The sequence below is a fragment of the Lissotriton vulgaris genome, chromosome 12, assembly GCF_964263255.1.
Source record: "Lissotriton vulgaris chromosome 12, aLisVul1.2, whole genome shotgun sequence".
Lineage (NCBI taxonomy): Eukaryota > Metazoa > Chordata > Amphibia > Caudata > Salamandridae > Lissotriton > Lissotriton vulgaris.
In genome coordinates this window covers 356038903-356062488 of record NC_141700.1, presented here as the reverse complement: position 1 = coordinate 356062488, position 23586 = coordinate 356038903, and the positions used below count along the sequence as shown (strand labels likewise).

General features: G+C 44.4%; 1 protein-coding gene across 1 annotated transcript in view; it reads right to left on the bottom strand.

The window, feature by feature from the left end:
* ITFG1 (integrin alpha FG-GAP repeat containing 1) overlaps positions 1 to 23586 on the bottom strand; it is a 1017137-nt gene that overhangs the window by 455556 nt on the left and 537995 nt on the right. The window lies entirely within an intron of this gene.

Below are 23586 nucleotides of genomic sequence, written 5' to 3'. Positions count from 1 at the left end.
GCACACTGCACAATCCAGGACAACCAACTCCATCTCAGACCCAAGGTCATCACTGATCTCTTCCTCCCCCCTCAGGCCTTTCAGCAGAGGGTAGCTGAGTAAACGGGCTACTGCCTACTATCCAGGAAGTGTTAACAGCTTTGATCAACATTGATCGAGACAAAACCGCCACCTCTCAGTCGCAGGTTCAGATAGACTAATACAGTGCCCCTACATCAGTCGACTGGGGAGTGCCTGAAACATAAAATCAGCCTCTAATAGGCCCAAACCCAGACAAAACAGATGCCATTCAACAGGCCATCCAAGCTCTCGTACTGTGCTCTAAAACAAATTTGGCGAGGGGGAGGTGCCCATCCTGCTACAAGATCTGCGTGGGTGACCAACAGAGTACCTGAGATGGAGAGTCAAGTATCTGAACTTAAGAACACAGTGAAAGAACTCAAAACAACAATCCTATGACTCTAAAATACATCCAGAGCACTGTAGGCATGTGTTGATGATGCAGAGGGCCAGGCACGGAGATGTAACCTGAGAATTGTCGGCTTTTCCGAAGGGGTGGAAGGCCAGACACCCTAGCAATTTGCGGAGTCCTGGATAGCTGCTTGAGTGCTAGCTTCTTCATTGTAGACCTGCTTTGTGGCAGAGATGACACAACATTAGCTTGCACAGATACCTCCTCCAGGAGCTCCACAGTGCCATATCATTGCAAAAACGTTTGAACTACTGGGACAGAGGCACGATACTTAGGGAGGCACCCAGTGTGGGGGACTTATGGTTCCAAGTCAGATGTATTGTGATCTTTGCAGATTATTCACACTCGGTACAACAATGGCGCAGGACCAACGGTAAGCTCAAGCAACATCTTAAGACCGGGGGAATCTGCTATATGCTTCTCTTCCTGGTCAGCCTCTAAGTACTTCATAATCCTAAATCCTGTTTTTTCGAGACACCTGAGGCAGCTGGGACCTTGGGCAATAGAACAGCTACCCCTTATGAATAACCTGCTGCCTCAGTGGGGACCCAACGGCGAACGAGAGGAGAGGGAGATGAAGTCCCAGCAAAGAGGACGCATGAGGTCAATGAGACAGAAATACAGAGGACCCGCCCCATTATCACTATCAGGCCCTGAAGAGGACAGGCGCACTGGCGCTCCCTCTTACTCTTTGAAGCCGCCGCGGAACAGGTCATCTTCTTCATTTTGTGGTCCCCCGGTGGGCTGGGTTCTTCTGGCTGCTGATTAACTAAGTGCCACAACTACTTATATATAGTTCTAAGGCCAGCACCAATATATATTCTTTACTGATCCGGCTCAGTTAGATTTGGGAACCAGTTATTGACTTATCTACCGAGTTCTTAGTTAGGGGAGGGTTACAGTTGATGCTGGGGTGGAATTGTAGGGTGGCGGGGGTTATTCATTTGTAACCAGGATTGTTTTACTGTTTAAGTTGTTCAATATGTTAATTTTCTATTTATGTTATTTGCTGCATCCCTTTCCTGCCACCCTTGCATATCCATTAAGTTTTAAATCCCTGTGATGGAATTGGCAGATCTGCTCCCAGCACTCTCAAGGAACGTTAATGGTTGTATTAATAAAATTAAGTGGGATGCAGTGTTCCAATACCTTGAGCGGCAGACTGTAGACTGGCCCACTGTACTTTGGGAGGCCATGAAAGGTGTTCCTGAGGAGGCAAATAGTGTCCTACCAGGCCGCTGCCCGAGCTCTAGGCATAGAGAGATAGCTACATTAGAACATGATCTACACTAGGCAAAAGAGGACCTAGCAGTCAACCCTAATGACTAAGCAAGGCACGATTTATAATTGAGGAGGCTAACCCTGAGGCAGAAATTACTTGACACAGCGTCACTAGCACACTTCAACATGCAAAGCATGGTGAGAGGAAAAGGCAGGCAAACTCCAACATTGACTGGCAGAAAGGGACTTAGCCCGCTGCCTGATACCTAATTTAACTACAGACACTGGACAAACAGTAACAGCCACACATCTTATAGCTCACAAACTTGTGCAATAATGTACATGTCTCTTTGCCCGTCCCAGGACTCTCAAGACACATATAGACGGGACCTTGAGGGGCCAGTTACCGCCATGGACATTCAGGAGGCTATCTAGACACTCCCTACATGGAAAATACCAGGGCTGAATGGTTTCTCACTAGAAATATACAAGAAGTACACATCATTAGGGATCCTGCCATCACTAGCGCTGTATGAAGACAAGCTGAGTTCAGGTGAGCTCCCATACGATCTATGGTGGTCTAAGAGCTCTGTAATCCTGTAGCCACAGAAGTCTCCAGAGGCATGTGACTCTTATAGACCTATCTCCTTACTTAAGATGGAGAACAAGATCCTGGCCAAAGGATTGGCAACCCGGCTGGTGAAGACAATCACATCCCTGATACACCCTGCCAAGAACGGGTTCATGCCGGGTTGCAGCACTCGCCACTGTATTTGACGACTGAAAAATGTGATAGCCTTAAATTGTGATGGCACAGAATGTACAGCCCTAATATCAAATAATTACAAGAAGGCTTTTGTTTCGGTCAATTGGCATTTTATGTTCCGCTTTCTAGAACGTATGCACTTTGGCCCTGTCTTCTGTTACTGAGTCTGAACGCTCTAATCACAGCCTTGGGCGAAAGTCCGTGTTAACGGAGAAAACTCCCAGTTTATTCACATTGAACGGGGAACGAGGCAGGGCTGCCCCCTAACGCCTCTCCAGTTTGCGCTCAATATTGAACCATTGATGGAAGGAATTAAGCAAGATGCACACCTTAGTTGGTTCCGGTGGTGCAGGGATAGGAGGATAGCGTACTGTTACATGCAGATGATCATTTGATCTATGTCCGTGACCCTGTAACATCTGTAGCTCGACTCTTTTCTATGCTACAGGTATATGCTTAGGCGTCTGGTCTCAGAATGAACTGGCCCAAATCCGCCTACATACCTCTATCAGACGGTCAAGTGGATATCAAAGCTACATACCCCGTTCACTGGACAACCCAACACTTCACATATCTGGGAATGCATATTACTTTCACCCAACAACGGGCATGGAAACTCAATATAGCACCCCTGGTTGCCCGGACATGAAGAGACATGATCCAGGGACCAACAATTTCACTCAAAATATAGCTGGCAAAATAGCACTGTTTAGGATGGTTGTGTTGTCTCGGTTCCTCTTCACACTGTAGAATTATCCATACCCTATCCCACCTGCCTTCTTCGCACTCTGCAATCAGATGTGGTGAGATTCAAATGTGTACTCTAACCCTACGACGGAGGACCGGGGTTATCAGACTTGAAATTATACTACTGGACCAGTCACCTCCTCCCGATTAATGACTGATTTTTTGCAGGAAGAGATGAGCTCTCTATAGTGGTAGAACTCTGCACTCTCGAACACCACGGCATACTCAATCTCCACTATGGTTCCAACACACCTACAACCCTCCCACTTGCATCTCAACAGCCCCTGCTCAGCTGGTGCCAGGCATTGCGATAGATTGGATGGCAAGAATTATGACTGCAGATATGACACTCTGGGCCCCGACCTGGCTCCGACACACATGCACACTAGGATTCCTAGCATGGGTTATCATTGGTATATCAAAATTAGGGAATGTCTGGGCAGGCGCCTCCATGTGCACATTTCAACACCTCATAGACACCTACACCATGCAAAAGTCACAGTTCTACTGATATCTACAACTGCATCATGCAGTGGTGGCCTATGTCAACTCCACGCAGGTACTCCCACCTCACAGCACCACAGACGTACATGTCATGGAATCACAGCTGGAATGGAAGGGTATTTCCACCCTTTACCGATCCCTGGTGAATAACACCCCAAACCCAATGACGATGCTGAGGGAAAAAAGGGCAGGTGATGTGGGCTCCATGGATGAGGAAGGCTGGGCAGAGGCCAGAATGGCCCCCAGGGTACTGGTGATCTCCATGAAATTATGCCTCATTTAACTTAAATACTTGAACCACATTTATTATAGCCATACACGGTTACACAGGACGAAGGCAGACATAAACCCACGATATTGGCACTCCTAAGGTACCTTCTTCCAGATAGTTTGGACTGCCTGTCATACCCAGCTACTGGAGGAATATATGCAGCACTCTTTTTCAAGTGGTGGCAGATGCCATACTAGACGGCTCCTTGGAATGGGATTTATTATCGCAAATGGAGACACAGCAGCACTGGTGTTCTAACCTGGCTCCACCGGTGTCGACTGAACTGGCAGGATGGACTGCACTGCTGTAGCTAAGAAATCTGTGTATAAATCCTGTGGCTGCTCAGAGAAACATCATAAGTTCTGGGGGGGAGTGGATACCCAAACCCCAAGGGGTTAATTCTCACATGGCTAATTTTTGTTAACTTTCTATGATGGGTTCGACAGTACTGCAGCAGTGTTTATACATTTGTTGTTGAATTGATTGCACAAGTACAAAAAACAATACAAAAGTGTTGTAAACGGAGCCCCAACATGATCGGCAAAATTATGGCCTCCTAAACAGTATCGTTCCAGTAAATGGCCAGGCTACCCAATGCTGCCCACTCCACCGGGGCACCCGTCAGGGTTGTTCCCTATCTCCCTTGCTCTTCGCACTTCCGGTGGAGCCCTTGGCTATCTGTCTGAAGCATGCCCGGACCATCTCTGGAATTCCCTTTGGAGGGCAAGAGATCATAAAGCCCTACTCTTTGCTGATGACCTACTGCTTGCTTTGATGGAGCCAGAGTCCTCCCTTCCTGCATACAGTTCAAAGCTTGAAAGCATTTGAAGCAGTGTCTGGATACAAGTTCAGCATGGCAAAATCACAAGCACTTAACCTAAGCATCATGCAACAACAGCTCCAGCAACTGCAGGGCCTAGCCCCCTTCCATTCGGCAACTCATTCAATCCAATATTTTGGCCTTACCGTCAAGAGCTCCCTACAGACATGGACTTAGGACACCTGGCCACGCTACCGCAGAGTCATTCTGGAAGATCTCAAGCATTGGAGGCCCCTACAAGTTTCCTGGCTTGGTCGCATAAACGTTGTAAAAATGAACATCCTCCCCAGACTGCTTTACCTCTTTCAGTCACTTCCCACACCCATACCTGCAGATAACATTAGGTATATGCAAAGAGATCTCCGAACTTTTATCCAGAAAGGGAAGCAACTCCGCATTTCTAGAGCCATAATCAAACTTCTTAAGAACCGAGGGGGTCTTGCCTGCCTAAACCTTATAGATTACTACCAGGGGCGACTAGTATTCATGGGCAAAAGGGACGTTACCCTGCCACCCTCGGGGGAGAAGCAAGAATAGGGAAAATATACACAGAGCAGCTGAAAAAAAATTACTGCTGAGGTGGTGTGCTGATTCTCATGGGTGAACTCCAGTGAAATTTGCAGATGTCTTACTGCACAAGCGCCTGCCAGGTAAGGTTTTCTTGGACCTGCAGGCACAAGCTTCAGCAGTGACATCACATGAGAGGGAGTGCTGAATTAGAGTGCCATGGATCCTGTAAGCTTTTGGGTGCATGAACAGTGGCCCTGAGAGGAGTTACAAAACTCTATGTACTTCAATGGCTGGGGGTATAGCAGGCCAATGAGGAAAAGGAGGGAGTTAATGTGTTTAGTACTGCATTTGGTTTAACTTTGGAAAAAACTTTATGGAGCTGAGCACACAGAGTGCTCCTTATCTCGACTGTAGAGGCCCAAGAGAAAGAAGGAATCAGCTGCAGACAACAGTTGCACTAGTGGACCAAGAGTAAAGTGTGCAGTTAAACCTCTGCATCAGGGGCTTTGCCACCCCTACCACCCCACCTCATACCCCTCTCCCTGCTTTAGCAGCTTCAGAGGGAGTAGGGTTCGTGATGGGCCTTTTGTGTCTGCAGCTTGGCACAAAAAAGGCTCATAATAAACTTGGGAGGGTGAGTGAGACGTAAAAGGAAGATGGATGGATGGATGCATGCATGAATGAAAGAATGAAAGGATGGATGTAAGAATGGAAGAGTGAAAGGTAGAGATGGTGTATGAGTGAAAGGGAGAGAGGGTGTTTGGCTTGATGGATGGATGGATGGAGGAGTGAAAGGATGGATTGATGAATGATGAGAGAAAGGACGGATGGATGAATGAACGAAAGGATGGATGGATGAGTAGAAGTGCTAAAGGATGAATGAGTGGATGGATGGAAAGAGTGGTAAGTGAGTGAAAGGATGAATGGCTGAGTGAAAGGGTAAATGGAGGGATGGATGAATGGGATGACTGATGGATGGATGGGAGGGTGGTTGTAAGGATGGATAGATGGATGAGCCAAAGGGAGGATGATGGATAGATGGAGTGAAAAGATGGATAGATGGCGCAAATGGATGGATGAAAGGGGTGTGGATAAGTGAAATGATGGATGATTGAGTGGATGCATTGTTTTGATGGATGTGTGTCCCAGGATCAGTGGTGGCTCTCCTTTATGGGCTCCACAGCTACACTACGCCCTCCCTGTTTTGTGGGCCATTTTTATTGTATCAAGAGTACATAATTATTCACTTGGTACAATAAAAAAAAATGCAGATCCACTTTGGGTCCAGCAACAAACTGTGGCAGCTAGTGACATTGTTCGATTACGGACACAGGTGCATGAAGGTGCCTGCGTCATTCCAGCACTGTGAGGATGTCTGTGGGACTATGTGTGTGAGCTAAAGTGAGAAAGAGTCAGTGAAGCAGTTGGTCAGAGTGCGAATGAGTGGTAGTAAGGATGAGTATTAGTGAAAATGAATGTGAGTGAGGGAGAATGACTGAGTGTAATTGAGTGTTACTGTGTGTGAGGCACAGTAAGACGAAGAAATTCAGAATGAGAGACTGAGTGACACAGAGTGGGTCAGAGAAGAATTAGTGAGACTGCTTGAATTAGTGGCACAGGCCTCTAAATCATATCTATGAGACGAGGTAAAGCCACCCTGCGCGGCTTTGCATGGCCTTACAGATATGGAGAACGGGTTCACGAGAATTACTTGCTCAGTCTTTTCTTAGGTCTGTTTGCATACACAATTAACCCTCCCTCCCACCCCAGACAATGCCCATGAAAACTACAAATCCCAAGTTCTGGGAGTTCAAAATTGCAAGTTGCAAGCTCGGATAAAGAAGAACTACAACTCCCAGTAAAATGCAGTTCTTCTGCTATCCCACACGCAAGGCTCGCAAGAGAAGGACAGGGCCTCTTTGACCTGGCGCCCCCAAGCATTGCCCTCTGTGAGTTGCTCCCTTCCTGACACCAAGAGACACAGGTATGTGGGGGCCAGGGGGGACCATCACCACGCAGGTTGATTGACACGGAGACGCACATCCCTCCTCTGTGATATTTGAATCCCGGGGCTTTATCGAGTGCAAGTACCTGCACAGTGCCACTCTCTCACCTTCCTTTTGAATGACCCTTCATGGTGATACCGCACTTGAGTCTACTGCCCCCCATAAAGCGGTCTCTGCTTAAATTGCTCCATGAGCAGATTGTATTTAATGTTCATAATTTTCAGATTATATGTACAGATTGTGTTTTGGAAACACCACGTTAGTTAAATAAAGGCTATGCCGCTGTAACGACATTATGTTATGACTGCATCGGTGCACACAAACGTGTTGTTATGCTTACATACACATCGCTGCTCTTTCACAACAGCTGGTACTCTGCCACTGGCACTGCTCATCTATCTCTGGTACCAGTGTTAACAAGCAACCAACGGGGCTACTAATATCCCAAAGCACTTTTCCCATTTTACTTTTAGAATTCATCTTTAATGTAAAACGAAACAAATGACAGGTGTTTTGCAATGAGTCTTTTGTCTCTCCAGTGAATTTGTTCTCTCCTTTTTGAAATTACAGGACTTGGGGCCAGATGTAGGTCGGTCGGTAACGGCCGAAAATCGGTATTTTCGGCCGTTACCGACCGGTATACATGATTTGGCATGTAGGGGCACAATTTTACAGAATCGGTAACTTTACCGATTCGGTAAAGTTACTGATTCTGTAAAATACCGAATCGGTATTTTTACCGATTCGGTAAAAGTCAGATGTAGGTGGGACTCTTCTGAGTCCCAAAGGCCCTACAAAATCGGTATTTTACCACACAATCCTATTGTGTGGTAAAATACCGATTTCAGGTGTGCATGCACATGTGTGCATGCACACCTAGCCATGTGACAGACAGACATGCCCTTAGGGCATGTCTGTGTGCCACATGGCGCACATGCCTATTTGTGGGGTGCCAGAGGGTGTCAAAGTGACACCCCCTTGCACCCTTGCAAAATTCGGTATTTACCGATTCTGTAAATACAGAATCGGTATTTCCCATTGATTCCTATGGGCTTTGAAGCCCATAGGAATCAATGGTAAATACCGATTCTGTATTTACAGAATCGGTAAATACCGAATGTGACAGATTCGGTATTTGCACATCTGGAAATACCTACATGTCCACCACATTGATTTACCGATTTTCAATTACCGAATCGGTAAAATTCGGTAATTGAAAATCGGTAAATCAATTTTACCTACATCGGGCCCCAGGTGCTTCCTTGAGCTTTGCACCAAGATTAAGGTGGGGATAGTTGCCCGACTGTCGCAGGTAAGCTACTACATCAAAATATATTATATTATCCTTGCCTTGATGTATTAGTAATGTTAGTTGTTGATGGGTTCCAGGATTTTCTGTATATTAGAACCCTGAATTGGATTGATTGCTGTGTTGCAATCTGCATATTACATGCTTGCTATTTAAAACATGCTATCTTTTTTCATACAATTCCAACCAGCGGATACCTGACTGAGTGGCATACTAGTCCACCACTGGTTTTGTATATGTTCTTTGTTATACTTGATTACCTACACTTGCAGTAACACTCACGTGGTCCTGATGAAGGCCACTACACCTCTTTTGAGGGCACTAGGCTGAAACATGTCGACCACTATTGCACTTTATGAAAGATCGAATTCTACACTCTCATAGCTTGATTTTAATCCTGGTCAGGGGATGCTTGAATACAACTAATTGCGTACATTAGAAGTGGTTTTAACCCACATTTTTCGATCACATTTCACTTCCTTCACCATGCCTATTTCACGTAAGATAATTAGTATAGCTCTTCAAATAAACAAAATATCTCTGAGCTCCTCCCTTTCAGAGAGGGGGTTGTAGCCCGCACCATGATTAGGTTCATGAAAGAAGGAAATTACCCTATGAGGAAGCATGCCACTTTCGGGTGGGTGAGAGAAACCTTCCTATAAAATGGACACTTCCCTCTTTTGCACTAGCATTCTTCCTGTTTTATAGACCCAGGATTCTCTTAAATGTTTTTTTGTTTATGGTTAACTGCCACGTGCAAAAATAATTTTTTTAGAAAAACTCTTTAGCATCATCAACAAGAACTTACGCTGTGCTGTCTGACATGAATTTTGATCTTCTCATCTCTTTCCTATGCATGTGCCTAAAAAATCACCACACATATAATAGTGGTGGTATAACTCATTCTTGCGGAATGCACACAACACATGACCAGATCAGAAATTTCTTCTGTTTCAAAGGAAATATACCACCATGTTCTTCTGCATCACACCTTGCAGATCTGACTATTTCCCAATGGCATAGGCAGAGAGGCAATGTGCCCAGGGGTAAAACGATCAAAAGAAATTTGCTCAATTTGCAAAATGTGCAAATTGAAAAATGTACACTTCTCTGGGAAGTGTTACATTTCTACTTGTAATGTATGTTTTAGGCTGACCTTATCTTCGCAGAATGGCACTTACACAAGGTGTAACATTAGCAGCGTTTGAGTACGAGTACAAACATTACATGATAACAGTTAACAAGAATTCGAATTGTCTCTGATTTACAGAAGGGTTTCCTTTCAAGGTTAGAAAAGCTCTTATAACATAGTGAAGCTAATTTAGAAGGTGTATTAAAGCCGAGGGAAGAAGATTTAAATAGCTATATCCAGTAGATGTATTCTTAGTTTCTACAAAAGGGAGCATCACCCTTTCCTCAAGAGCTTGGCATTTAAGCCCTAGCACATCCTCCTAACTAGCTCCCGTTTTGGATATCCTTGAAAAGATTAAAAACTTCAAAGTACTCGAATATTAGCACACCAATACAGTAATCTCCTTTGGAAAACAGAAATTAAATGCAGGTGGTGGCGTCAACTCTCAATTCAGTAACAGCTACAGGCCTGAAAGTCAACCAGACATTAAAATGGACTTCTGAATTATTCTCAGAATAGAACTAACAATGTAGACTTTACACTAACACACCTCTCATTCAGAAATGAGCTCTTCAGTCTCCAATTGCCTGGGTTCAAAGATTGGTCTTCTAGAAACACAAATGGTGCAATATGGCATTGCTACTGCTTTACACGATCAGAGTGGTCCACGTGTGGTATGTGAAGAAGCTTTAGTAAGTGCAGCCAGCCCTTTTAAAACATATGGTGGACATCAGTCATTACGACATGTCTAACTATATAGAGACTGCACCAAACCCGGTCATGTTTGGAATACAACATATTGGAATCATACCCCAACACCAATTCCAGTGTTGGAATATGATCCCATGTATTGGGGGCTCCATCTGGGTACGCCCATGTACTACTGGTAAAAGCCTTTCCGGGTATTACAGCAAGCTAGTGCTGCTGCCGACCACAGACACAATTCTGCCCTCCTGCAGCTAAGCCAAGCTCAAGCAGGGTATGGTAGAACAATAGGTTTCCTGTCACAGGGAGGTGTGACCACCTCCTAGACAAGACTTAGTGTATTGGGCTGGGCGGGGCACCTGTCAGCACCACTAGACTGCTTTGAAGGGCACATTTGGTGCCCTCCTTGCATACTCCAGTTTGAGCCAGTTCTGGGAACCTTGGCTCTTGCTCTTGTGCGAAACTGGACAAAGTACTTGAGAGTATCCTCCCCTCTGTCCAGCTCTTCCCCTGGGAGGGACTCCAGAGTCATTTCAAGCCTTTCCCTAGGGTACTTAAGGGCTCACCTGTGGGTGGTCCCTTAAATTCATAGTGGGACAAGACTCAAGCCTGAAGCCATGTCACTCTTCGACCGTCTGGACACTTGGACTTCGCCTGGAACCGAGACTGCATCAAGGAAAACTCCTGCTACTCCTAGTCTCGCTGTTCTGCAAGTCTTCTTTGTCTGTGTCGGTGCTCCTTCCAGGATCTGCACCAGACCTTTGGGCATCAAGGACACCCGAAGTAATCTCCCTTGAAGTGAAGGAGTCACTCCCCTGCATCTGCAAGCACTGCAACGAAACTGACCGGTCTGCTGCTTCTGACGTCCCATGCACTTTGAAAGGCTCAGCAACACAGGGGGTGGCTCAGCAACTCCCTAAAGGTCTGACCTGTTCTCTCTGCAATTTTGAGGCTATTTTCTCTTGTCCGAAACACTAGGACCTAACCCCCGTGCAGTGCGTTGACTTGCCGTTGCCAAGGCTTTTTGGCTCTGCACTCCAGAGATCTTCGGGCTACAAGAAGCTCCAGACTGCAGTATCTCTTCCTGCCAAGTATAGCAACCTTACCACATCCTCTGCACTGCGATCCTTCCTTCTTGGGGAGCTGCTAGAGTTCCTCTTGCGACTCCTGTGCCTTTGGCCTTTGGTTTCTCCTGAAGATCGTCTTTTGCTGCAGTGGGCTTCCCTGCTTGCTCAGGCCTGCTCTGACTCTCCGGTTTGTGGTGAGTCCCTTGGACCTTGCAGGTCCCAACGTGGCTCCTTATTCGCTCTCCCGCCAGTTGCAGCTACCAATGCTTATTGGTGCTCCCACCGGACACCGGCCCCTGGTCCTCAATAGCTTGTGCAAGGCTCCTGGTCTTCCTCAGCGTTGCCTGGCCCTCACAGCTGCAGCAACAAGGTCACCGCCAACACTTTTGAACCTTCCAACCTCACTGGGCATTGTTCTTCCGTGCCTCCTCTTCACCTCTGAGTGGCACTGACTCTGTCCCCTCTGCTTGCAGGATCTCCTTTTCAAGAATCCATCCTTAGATTCCACCGTACTCTTGCACAGTTTTCTCCAACAGCATTTTCTTTGAAGTCCTCCATGGTGATTGATGGCGGTTTCCAAAGCCACTTCCCACCTATGCACCAGGCTTCCCTGGTGTAGGTATCCTAGTTCCTGGGGTATTCACAAGTGGGGTGACTCTCCGATCTTCTGTCTTCTATGGGGTTTCTTCAGAGTCCACCGGGAAGGGTCTTTCTTCTTAAAAACTGCAACTGTGACTTTCCTGTTTACTTTTTATTGGGAACGCTGCTGTGTTCACACTCTGCACACAGTCTCCGTGGGGCTCCTGGGCACTCACCTTGGGTGGTTCCCAGCACCTCAGAGAAAAACCTGAAGCATAGGGGTGACCACTTTGCATATGTACACAACTCGGATGAGACCATAGTGATTTCATTTTCTTATGGGGTTTTATATAGCGCAACTACCACTCCAGAAGGGGCATCTTGAGAGTAGTATCTCTCACAGGCAGCAAAGCATGTAAGTGTTACTGCTTAAACAGTCAGGCTGTAAGCACTCAAACATTATGAGCTGTAGGATAGAGCAGATCTCAAGAGGGCTAGAGTTCTACAGCTCAGCGCCCGGGACGCTGAAACATCCTACACTCCAGCTGGCAAGTTTGAAAGGAGGCACTACCAGCATATATATAATGCTGTAGCTTAGTATTAAGTTAGGTCGATATTTCTGAAAATGACATAAGATCTAGAGGTGAGCCTAGCAAGCAAAGACTTTGAGCAGAATACAGGCAGCTTTAAATAGAATTTTTTTGAGCACTGGCAACCAATGGAATTATTAAAGATGGACTGAAGGAGAATCACTTTCTAATCTGGAAAATGAATCTTTCTAGAGCATTTTGAATTTTTGGGGATTGTGAAATGGACGATTTCGAAACCGGACTGGAAACAGCAACCAGCCCTGGCATGTTGCATCTCTACCGGCCCTGGGAACGGGAGGGGAGGGGGTTGTTAGCCGCTAACCGGGGGCGTAACACAGGCCCCCGCAGCCAACGCGGTGCAGGAGGGCCCCTAGCTCCAAGGGGCCTCCTCGGCACTGAACTCTGGCCGGGAGAGCTCCTGATTGAGCCCAGACGGGGCCCCCCTAAGTACCGTGAGGGGGAGGCCCCCTCACTTTTTGTTACGCCAGTGCCGCTAACCACTGCTCCCACCTTTCTAACAGAGGGCCATTTTTGCAGCACTGCTGCAAAACCGGCACTCTGTAAGAAAAGCGTCCCCCTGCAGACACAAAACCGGCCCCACCCCTTCGGCCCACCGGGGAAATGCCCGGTGCCCACTACGGCCAGTCCGGCCCTGTTTCGTAATATAAAGCATTTATGTAGTCAAGTGTGGCATGGAAAATTAAACCTGCTACTATTACTTAATGAGGGAAGGGAAAAGGGGCATAATTCCCCTTAACAATCTTATTTGGTGTAAACAGACTTTGGTTCCCAGGTTTCGTGCCTACAGAATAGGCATGGGACAGGCGCCCAAACTTGAGGGCAACAGAGTTGTCTGAGAGACTCTATTTATGAAAAACAGGCAAGAATTTTGAAGTGGGTGGTTTGATCATGAGGTGATTTTGTGCCATCCACTTAACTATGAAGTTCGTGTTAGCTTGAACTATAAACAAATGATAAGCTGGGAACGGATACCCTGCGTGCCCGACACCCCCCTCCTAACCTGTGCCTACTTGCACGACGCGACATGCATGTCTAACTGGCGACAGAGCCGGAAGAAAATGCCAAGCAAAATGAACAGGAGCCCAGTGCACATAGGCGTAGACGCTTCCCAGAAGCATGAAATCGGCTACACTGTCTCTCCCAGATATAGCATACAGAGGCAACTAGATACACCCGGAAGGAACGTCACACTGAGAAACACAACCAGACCCACTCCTCAGCTCAATATTACAATATTACACCCCTCGCTCTGCTGCACCCGGGCGCAGATGTCGACCCATGCACACAAAGACAAGAGACAGGCCGCATGCGGCCTCATTAGACTCTCTACATCGTCTAAGCGACACACACTTAAACATCCGAAAGTTAAGAGCAACTCGTCGCTAGATGGGACACTCACGAACACGGTATGAAGTGGTAATGACTGATGTATAATTTACTTATTGATGTTTCTCAACTGCTTTTTATCACTCTGTGTACTGATTATAAATGTCATTGCTTAAGAAATGCCAATAAAAATATTCAAACAAAAAACAAATGATAAGCTGTGTATAATCAGCATAAAGATGGCAAGTAGCTTTTGAATATTTGATAGATCTGCATGAGTGTCTTATAGAGGTTAAACAGGAGAGCTGATAGGGATCACTCCCATGGGACTTGCGGGGGTAAAAGAATAGGACAAAGAGCTGTGTAGAACCACATTTAACTTCCAATCAAGAACAAGGTGATCCATTTCAGGACCTGTGAAAGAGACAACATTGGTTTCTGTGACAATCAGAGCGAGTTCCATTCAATGAGTCTTTAAAAGTGCTGCAGGACATACAGCTGGGTGAAGCGAAAGGTTTAGTGACCTCAAGGAGCCTGACATAGGACTCGACACCGAGGGCACTAAAAGACAAGGTAGAATCTTAGCCATAATAGGGCTGTCAATAACTTGTAAGGGTTGGGCCAAAGGGAGGTTGACGTTTCCTTTCAAATCAGGATAGGAGAGATTATTTCAGATTTTCTGTATTTTGTCCCGCAAAGAACAAAAAAAGGTAATCTACCTCTTGTTGACAAGGCACTAAGGGCCTTATTAGTCGTTTGGTGGTCCATAGGACCACCGCCACACTGCAGGACTGTCCACAGTATTACGACTGCGGTGGTTGGACCACCATGAGACCGCAAGCACTGCCGGGATCAAGGATCCCGCTGGGCCAGCGGTCTTTCACTGGCAGGAATATGCTGGTGGTGCCACAGCCGGCACTATTGAGCATATTACGAATTGCCCTTTCACCGTCCTTTAAATGGTGGTAATCCTGCCATAAAAAGAGTTATGAAATGACAACAAAGGGGGACCCAACAGGGCCTGCTGCCAGATTTGGGACTGGGAATGGCACATATATGCCACACCGTGCAGGAAGATGCAGTTGATGCTCTGATTGTGGCGTTCTGCATGATAGGCTCTACTATAAGCCTACCAGACCACTGCCTTCAGACTGCCGCAGAACCGCACGCCAGAATAGGATTTAAGTCCTAATCTGGCGGGCAGTCACACAATGGCTTTGGCGGTCCTACAGCTGTAGGGCTGCCAAAGTCGTAGTAAGGGCCTAAGTCCTTTGTAATGACTAAGGGATTATATAGAGACTCTACGGTTTTAAACAGCACATTGCTGTTACTGAGAACCAAAGTACATTTATTGACAGTAACAAGCTCTTTTTTCTTTTCGAATCAGATGGTTACATTTTCTTATCTGCTCGCAGTACTTGGATGTAGCCTGTATACTGTATGTTCTCCTCCAGATTTTTTCAAGTTTGCAGAGAGCCTCTTTCTCAGCTTTGAGATGCTCTGAGAACAAAGGGCAGGTGCGGAATTTAGGCTTAAAGGACTTGACCTGAACAGGAGCTAAAATGTCCACAGTATATCTAATGGCATTTTGCATACATATCAACAAGTGCTAACAACTAGGGTTGTCCTTAGCAATATAGGAAATTTGGGCCAGGGTTAAGACAGCAAAGATATTCTTTAAATTTTTGCTAGTGACAGTTTAGTACCTGAACATTTGATAATATCTTTAGAAATATTATCTTCAGGCTTGATAATGAAATGAATAAGGCAATGATCCGACCACTGCAAAGGGGAAATGAAAGAAACATCGGTGTTTGAAAAATTAAAAGGTCCAACATATGACCAGCTTTGTGAGCGAGAAACTTGACTAATTGCCTGAAACCTAGAGAGCACAGACAACTAAGAATTTTTAGATTAACTCCTGAACAGTGTGACTGGCTATTATGCTCTATAGCCCAGTGATCAAAATCGCCTAAGACCATAATATCAGAGTATTATGTGTCGGGATAGATAATGTGATATTCCAGCAAGCAGACATCTTTCAAATTTGGGGTGGGCGATAGCTCACGATAATGTCCAAATGAATGATAAGGGTTAGATTTAAGGTTAAGAATGTTTCTGTAGCTGGGAATTGAGAGCCTGCTAACAATGTCATATTTTTACTGGATGCCAAAAGGGCCTTTGACTGTCGAAAAAACTTTTAGGATGGCAACTTCATGAAGAATGGGTATTGGTAACTCCTACTTCTCTTCTGCTGAGTTTAGTTATGAACACTTGGCAACAGCAAAGGTTAATGGAGTCTTATCATCAAGTTTTCCCTTTGGTAGGGATACGAGGCAGATACACCCTCTTGACCAGCCTTCTTTTTACAGTGGCTCTGGATCTGCATGCTTGCTCGGTAATGCGAGATACATTAAGGGGTTTAAGGTGGAACCAAGATTGGGAAGATAGGATACCTTTAAGTGAAGACGACCTTCTCTTAATTGTGTGGACCTGGCTTCATTTATATGTATAAGGCCTGCAGGTGATACACATATTTAGCATTTAGGATCAGTTTGCACACGTGGATATTCTTTCTCCCAATTGAATGATTTCCCCCTCAGGGTATAATTAGCCACTGGCAGATCTCTCGCAAAGAATTTTCACATCTATCTTTCTTACATTAAACAAGACCAAAAAATACCTATTATTTGTAAGAAACTTCATCCCTGAAAAAAGCTTTATCAACATCCAAATCCTATGACTCTCCTTCAACTAACACATTCGGAAGAAATCCCACATGGTCTGTGAGAAGCAAATCTTCTTCCTCCAAATCCAAACCTTTTGTTCTGTGGTGTATTGTACTTTCACACACCGACAATGACAAGTGTTTACTGGCCTCCCACAATCCATCCTCACAGCCTGAAAACCCTTCAACATGTGCACCTTGTCATCAGCCAATGCAAGTATGGTCACATCACTTCAATGTTCAAAGATCTCCCTTGGTGCTTTATACCAGCATACCTCAGGTTCAAATTATTACATCATCAACAAAGGCTTCCACACCAACAAACCGGACCACAAACATGGAGGACATTCCCTTTATGGCTAAACGTGTTTCACCCAAATCACAAGCCTAATGAAGCTGGAGAACCTAGATGCAATAAAACAGCAAACAGGATGGTGTGCCTTTTTCTACGAACTTGATACACTGACCCATTATTTAAGGCGGAACACACTGACACTTTATCAAAGGTTGGTCTCCACACTGTTGACCATCAGGTAAGAACTCAATATTTTTGGGCTACAAATGTTTTTATGGTTGGTCTATGTTAGACAGTCTCAAAAATAAGACCAAATCAGAGACAATATTACACTCAGAAAGATGAACAAGCATTTCTTTTAGCTGTGCACGGTTTGATATTTTCACAATTCTCTCAAATTCAATGTGATGTATAATTTGAACCAAACTCAAGGCAGTCAACACGTTTTGCATCCTGGAGGGCAGTTTTTCAGTCTTGTCCATACATTATTACGGCGAATATTTCATTAAACATTAGTTCATGTTTTTGTAACCAGTTGGCAAGATGTCATCTATTGTAAAGCTCTCAGATGGCTATTGAAGCTGGGACTGAAATATTTAAATACCTCCAATAAAAATATAGGGAATGTCGGCTTGGGAAGGGGCTTGAGGACAAACGATTATTGCATATCATTAAATGTAGAGGGATGCATGTAAAGGAAAACATGGGGAAGAGGAGAAAGAACTGTACTTTGGGTGGAAGAAATACAAAAACTGTTAAACTAGAGGATAAAGAGGAAAACAGGACAAAATAAATGTGTCTCCAATGAGGAGAAGGACCTAACAGGCACATCCCTTTTTGTCAATATATATCTAAAGAACAACCAGATGGGTTCCTTGTCCACTGAGGCTTCGAGAAGACACAATGACACAAGAAAGACATGTCTCACCCCTTTATTTTCCACATACATTTAGTGTTCACTACAAGTGCTATTATCTAGCAATGGGAGTGTACGTATACACAACAATTCTGAGAGTATGAGTGAGTACCTGCTTACTTAATTCATTGAAAAAGGTAATTCCTATGGGGTGACCCAGTATCCCCAAGAACCTGGGCAGTACAATGAAAATTACAACAATGGTTCTTTCGGGTAGATAGAAAAATTGCTTTAAATCATTTCAAAAACTTCATTACTTGTTACGCTACTTAAATAAACATTATTGTACAAAAACCAAACCAGGAAGAGGGTCAGGAATATTTTAATTATTCAATTATTTTTCATTTTTTCATTCCTTTTCAGACTGACACCTCAGACTTATGCATTAAAAAACATATTCAAAAATACAAGATACGGCGCAATAGTGCAAATCACTGTGAAGGTGACATAGTGTGACAATATCGTGACAATGTGATAAACAAGTGATATTCTATATACATGTGAATGAGACAGGTACTACAGAAAAAGGGAATTTTCAAAGGCCAATTCCTATTTGGTTGATACTCAGAACACCATATGCTATATTAGCTAATTATTGTTGGGCATGGTAGGCTGGTCCTTCCAATAAGAAACGTCGACAAACTTATTGGAAGGACCAGCCTACCATGCCCAACAATAATTAGCTAATATAGCATATGGTGTTCTGAGTATCAACCAAATAGGAATTGGCCTTTGAAAATTCCCTTTTTCTGTAGTACCTGTCTCATTCACATGTATATAGAATATCACTTGTTTATCACATTGTCACGATATTGTCACACTATGTCACCTTCACAGTGATTTGCACTATTGCGCCGTATCTTGTATTTTTGAATATGTTTTTTAATGCATAAGTCTGAGGTGTCAGTCTGAAAAGGAATGAAAAAATGAAAAATAATTGAATAATTAAAATATTCCTGACCCTCTTCCTGGTTTGGTTTTTGCACAATAATGTTTATTTAAGTACCGTAACTACTTAATTCATTGGTTACATTTCAGATGTGGGAAAAAGCTGTTCATGTTCACTCTTACAACATAACCAATTTTACAGTTTTTCTATGTCCAGCTTTTACATTACATATCTCTCTGGTTCTCATCTTAAACCACTGCTATGGTACATCTTTGGACATAATTAAGATCCCTCTCTCCCCACATGGTGCAAGGGTGGGCTGAGCTGTGCCTCTGTCTGCAGGCAGCCACTGCCCCTCCGCAGCCTTGGTTTTACCATGTACACATACACACATGGTAAACCTGTGCCTGATCCTTTCAGACACAGTTGTTTTGGGTACAGAAACACTGGTCCAGAATGACATAGTATGGGAGTGCGGTATCCCCTAGGACAGCGTTTCCCAAACTGTGGTCCGCGGACCCCCAGGGGTCCGTGAGACATTCCCAGGGGGTCTGCAGGACTGAAGTGCCTGTCGTGGTAGTGAAAAATGAAACGCCCATGCGTCCTCACAGCACACAAGAGCTGTGAATGTTGGCGCCGGGGCTGCAAAACCACAACAATACAATCGGGAGGCGGGGGCAGCAAATGGGCAGTCAGGGGGGCGGGCCGCAGGGGGCACAGCGGCTGGGGAAACGAGTGGAACGGAAGGCAAAAGGGGCACAAAAACAAGGAAAGAACGAGTGGCACAGAAGGCAGAAGGGCACAAAAAACGAGTGGAACAGATGGCAGAAGGGCCTAAAAACGAGGGAAAAACGAGTGGAGCAGAGGGCAGAAAGGCACAAAAAACGAGAGGGAAACAAGTGGCACAGAGGGCAGAAAGGCACAAAAAACTAGTGGAACAGAGGGCAAAAAGGCACAAAAAACGAGGAAAAAACAAGTAGAAAGGTGTGCAGAAAGGCACAAAAATCGAGGGAAAAACGAGTGAAACAGAGGGCAGAAGGGCACAAAAAACGATGGACAAACGAGTGGAACAGAGGGCAGAAAGGCACAAAAAACGATGGAAAAGTGAGTGGCACAGAGGGCAGAAAGGCACAAAAACGAGTGGAGCAGAGGGCAGAAAGGCAGAAAAAACGAGGGAAAAACGAGTGGAATTGAGGGCAGAAAGGCACAAAAAACGAGGGATAAACAAGTGGAACCGAGTGCAGATAGGCACAAAAAACGAGGGAAGAGCACAAAATCGACTGGAACAGCGGGCAGAAAAGGCACAAAGCACGAGGGAAAAACGAGTGGAATAGAAGGCAGAAGGGCACAAAAAACGAGTGGAACAGAAGGCAAAAGGGGCACAAAAACGAGGGAAAAACAAGTGCCACTGAGAGCAGATGGGTACAAAAAACGAGTGTCACAAAGGCAAAATTCAGAATACAGAAATACAGGGGCAGCTAAGAACAGAAGGCAGAACGGGCAGAGAGGCACGGGGCAGCGTGGGGAATAGAAGGGAAAACTGGGCAGAGACACAGGGCAGCGAGAGGAACAGAGGGAAGAAAATGGGGCATGGGCCACGTACAGGCAGCGGGGGAAGACGGACAACAGCAGTCACAGACAGAACAATGAAAATACAGGCAATACAATAAAAGCAGTAAAGCGTTGAAAGGCACATGTGTATAGGTTACTGTTACTTGGCAGGCAGTTAAAATTGATGCAGCCAGGATCACCAGTAGGATTTTTGTGCTGCTGTCTGATTGCTCACTTTCCACAAGCCCTTGGGTGAATTATGTGTGCTGTCAAGCTTTCATATATCAGACATATCAAGCTTTTATTCTTTGTAGCCTTTGCAGTTTGTTGTTGGTAAGGGACGGGGCAGTGGGCATCCCAACAGGAGAGGGTCATGTCAGGTGCCACGCGAGGCCTCTCTGAAATATGCTTTAACTGCACTGCTCACCCCTTGGTGGTAAAATGTTGTTCTGCTGTCTGTGACTAAAGGTTATGTCTAACGGGGGGTTATGGTAATTGGCATAGCATTGTTCAAGGATCTCACTGAAACAATATGCCTCCAGTGCAGATACCTTCCTGCCATCTCTTGCACTTCCATGATGAACTCCTAATATGGACCTTGAATTTGCTCTGTACACTGGACTCATCGCTTTGTGCACTATCTTGTTAGAATTTTCACAATATTCCTTGTTCCTTGGGGCATGTCTTTATTATAAAATGCTTCATAATTGTAAAATATTTTAGACCTTCTTAAACTGTGAATAGGTAAAAATGCTAATAATTCACAATCATTCAACCTGTTGCTGTAAGAAAGGGTCACCACTCCAAGGCTCTGGAATGAGAATGTAGAGGTGCTGCTATGACTGAGAGCAGGAGACTTGTACCACTAAATAATATACTGCTGTATGCATACATGTCCATGCCAATAGACCCAATTCAGGTTGTCTCCCTCTTGAAATTGCCTCTGCTTCAATATGCATTTTTAAAAAGAAATTTAAATTGTACAAATTGCTTGGGGGTCCCCGGCTTCCAGTAGTGATTCAGTGGGGGTCCTCATGAGTCAAAAGTATGGGAACCACTGCCCTAGGACATCATGCAGCCATCCTCATAAAGGGTGCCTCTTTACATGAACATAACTAAATTTTGTTCATTTCTTCCTATCAAATTCAGTTTTTAAAAAAAAATGTATTATACTCTTTTTTGCCTACGTTTTTGCTAGACTGGATTTTAATGTCAAACTTATATTTTTCTTCTACTTGGAAACATGTAATTAAAGTATTGCCATGTCACTTCCGGTTCATAAAAATACTATAACATACATTTTTGTGGAAGAAAAGATCCAAGCAGATTTTTTCGATACCATGGGAACAGGTACCTGATGCAGATCAGATTATGTATTTCTTTGTCTATTCCTAGGGTATGTTAATAAGTATTTACTTTTTAAATGAATAATGCATCCCTTTCTAAGTGATCTTAGATTTCCATTACCGCACTATATTTACATTCATTTCATATATTCTCTCTGTGTCGCGAGGCAGAAAAGGACACAAAAAGGCAAAGTTCAAAGAAAATCTACAGATTAATGCTACACATTAGAGTTGGCGACGCATTAATTCATCAAGCATCTGAGCGAGCCAAAGACAAAACAACAACTTGAAACTTAAAAGCATGATTTCACATTCTACCCCACACACCAATCCAGATTTCCGGGCACAGACTTTAAACCAAATTCAAAGCAGAAAACGCAAGCCCGCAGCGACCAAAGACAAACAAACACTCATGAAGATTCAATCATCGTAAGTGGGGAGCAGAAGACACAAGCATTTGTAACGCAATCGGTCTCGCATTTATGAAAGTTAGAGCTATTGGCGTAGTACATGACAATGTTTTGTAATTATGTTTTTTTGTCTGCAGTCTGGAGTTATTATTTAGAAACGGCAGTTAGAGCTATTGGCGTTGTAAATGTAAATATTTTTTACTTATGTGTTGTGGAGTGGATGTATGTGGTGTGCAGTGGAATTATGTGGATAGTAATTATGTGGTATTTAGTGTATTGGAATTATGTGGAGTAGGATTGTGTCTTTTATAGAGTAATTTTTTGGTATGGTATTTTATGTTGCAGATTGTTATGTAGTGAAGTTTAATTATGTTGCGTGCTATTGATTTTTGTGGTGGGATGTTGAATTATGTGGTGTGGATTGTATGTAGGTGGAGTGTTATGTAATTGTGTTGACTGTATTATGTGGTTTCTTGTTGAATTATGTGGTGTGGAATGGAAACGTGTTGAGTTGATTTGTGTGTAACTGTGTGGCGTGGAGTGAAATTAGGCTGATTGGAATTAAGTGTAGTGTGTAAATGGATTGTTGATTTGTGGTATAGATTGGTTTTATATGGGGTGTATTTATGTGGTAGTGATTAGAGAGTTATTGTGCGGAGTTGAATGATGTTGTTCTGAGTGGTATTAAGTCTAGTGTAATTATGCTGGGTGGTTTTGAATTCTGTGCTGGTGAATTGTGTGGTGTTGTGAGTGACAGTAAGCATCAAGTTATAATGAAGGAAGGGTGGGTTTAAAAGAAGGATTTGGGAGGGAGGGTAGAAGAGATGTCAGAAGAGAGAGTAAAAGAAGGTATGAGGTTAGGGTGAGTTAGAGGGAAGGAAGTAGGGAGGATGAGAGAGTGGAAGAGAAAAAGGGAGGAAGGAAGAGAGGAGGTTTAACGAAGAAAGAAAATGAAAGGACTTTGTGAGAGAAAAGAAGGAATTAGTGAACGAGAAATAGAGGGAGCATTAGAGGAAAAGAGGGGGTTAGAGGTCATGTAAGTAATGAAGAGAATGTACGGAGGTAAGGAAAAGAGAAGGGAGTGAAGGAAGGGAATGAGGGATGAAGGAAGCGATTGTAAGGAAGTAGTACCTGATGGATGGAAGGACATAAGGCGGCAGAGAGTGGATATAGTGGAGAAGAAGGACAGCGAAAAGAAGTCTAGAGGATTGAATCAAAGAAAGGCAGGAAGGGAGTGGAGGCTGTTTCGGCGTCCCTGAAAAAAAACAATAGTGAGTATGGATTGCTACAGCAGAATGCCCCATCCCAAGCAGCTAACATGCCTCAATACATTTGTGACTACAAAGTTGTAACCATTAGGAAGGGTCTACTCCGCCTTTCATCTTTCTAAGCTCTGTACGATAAA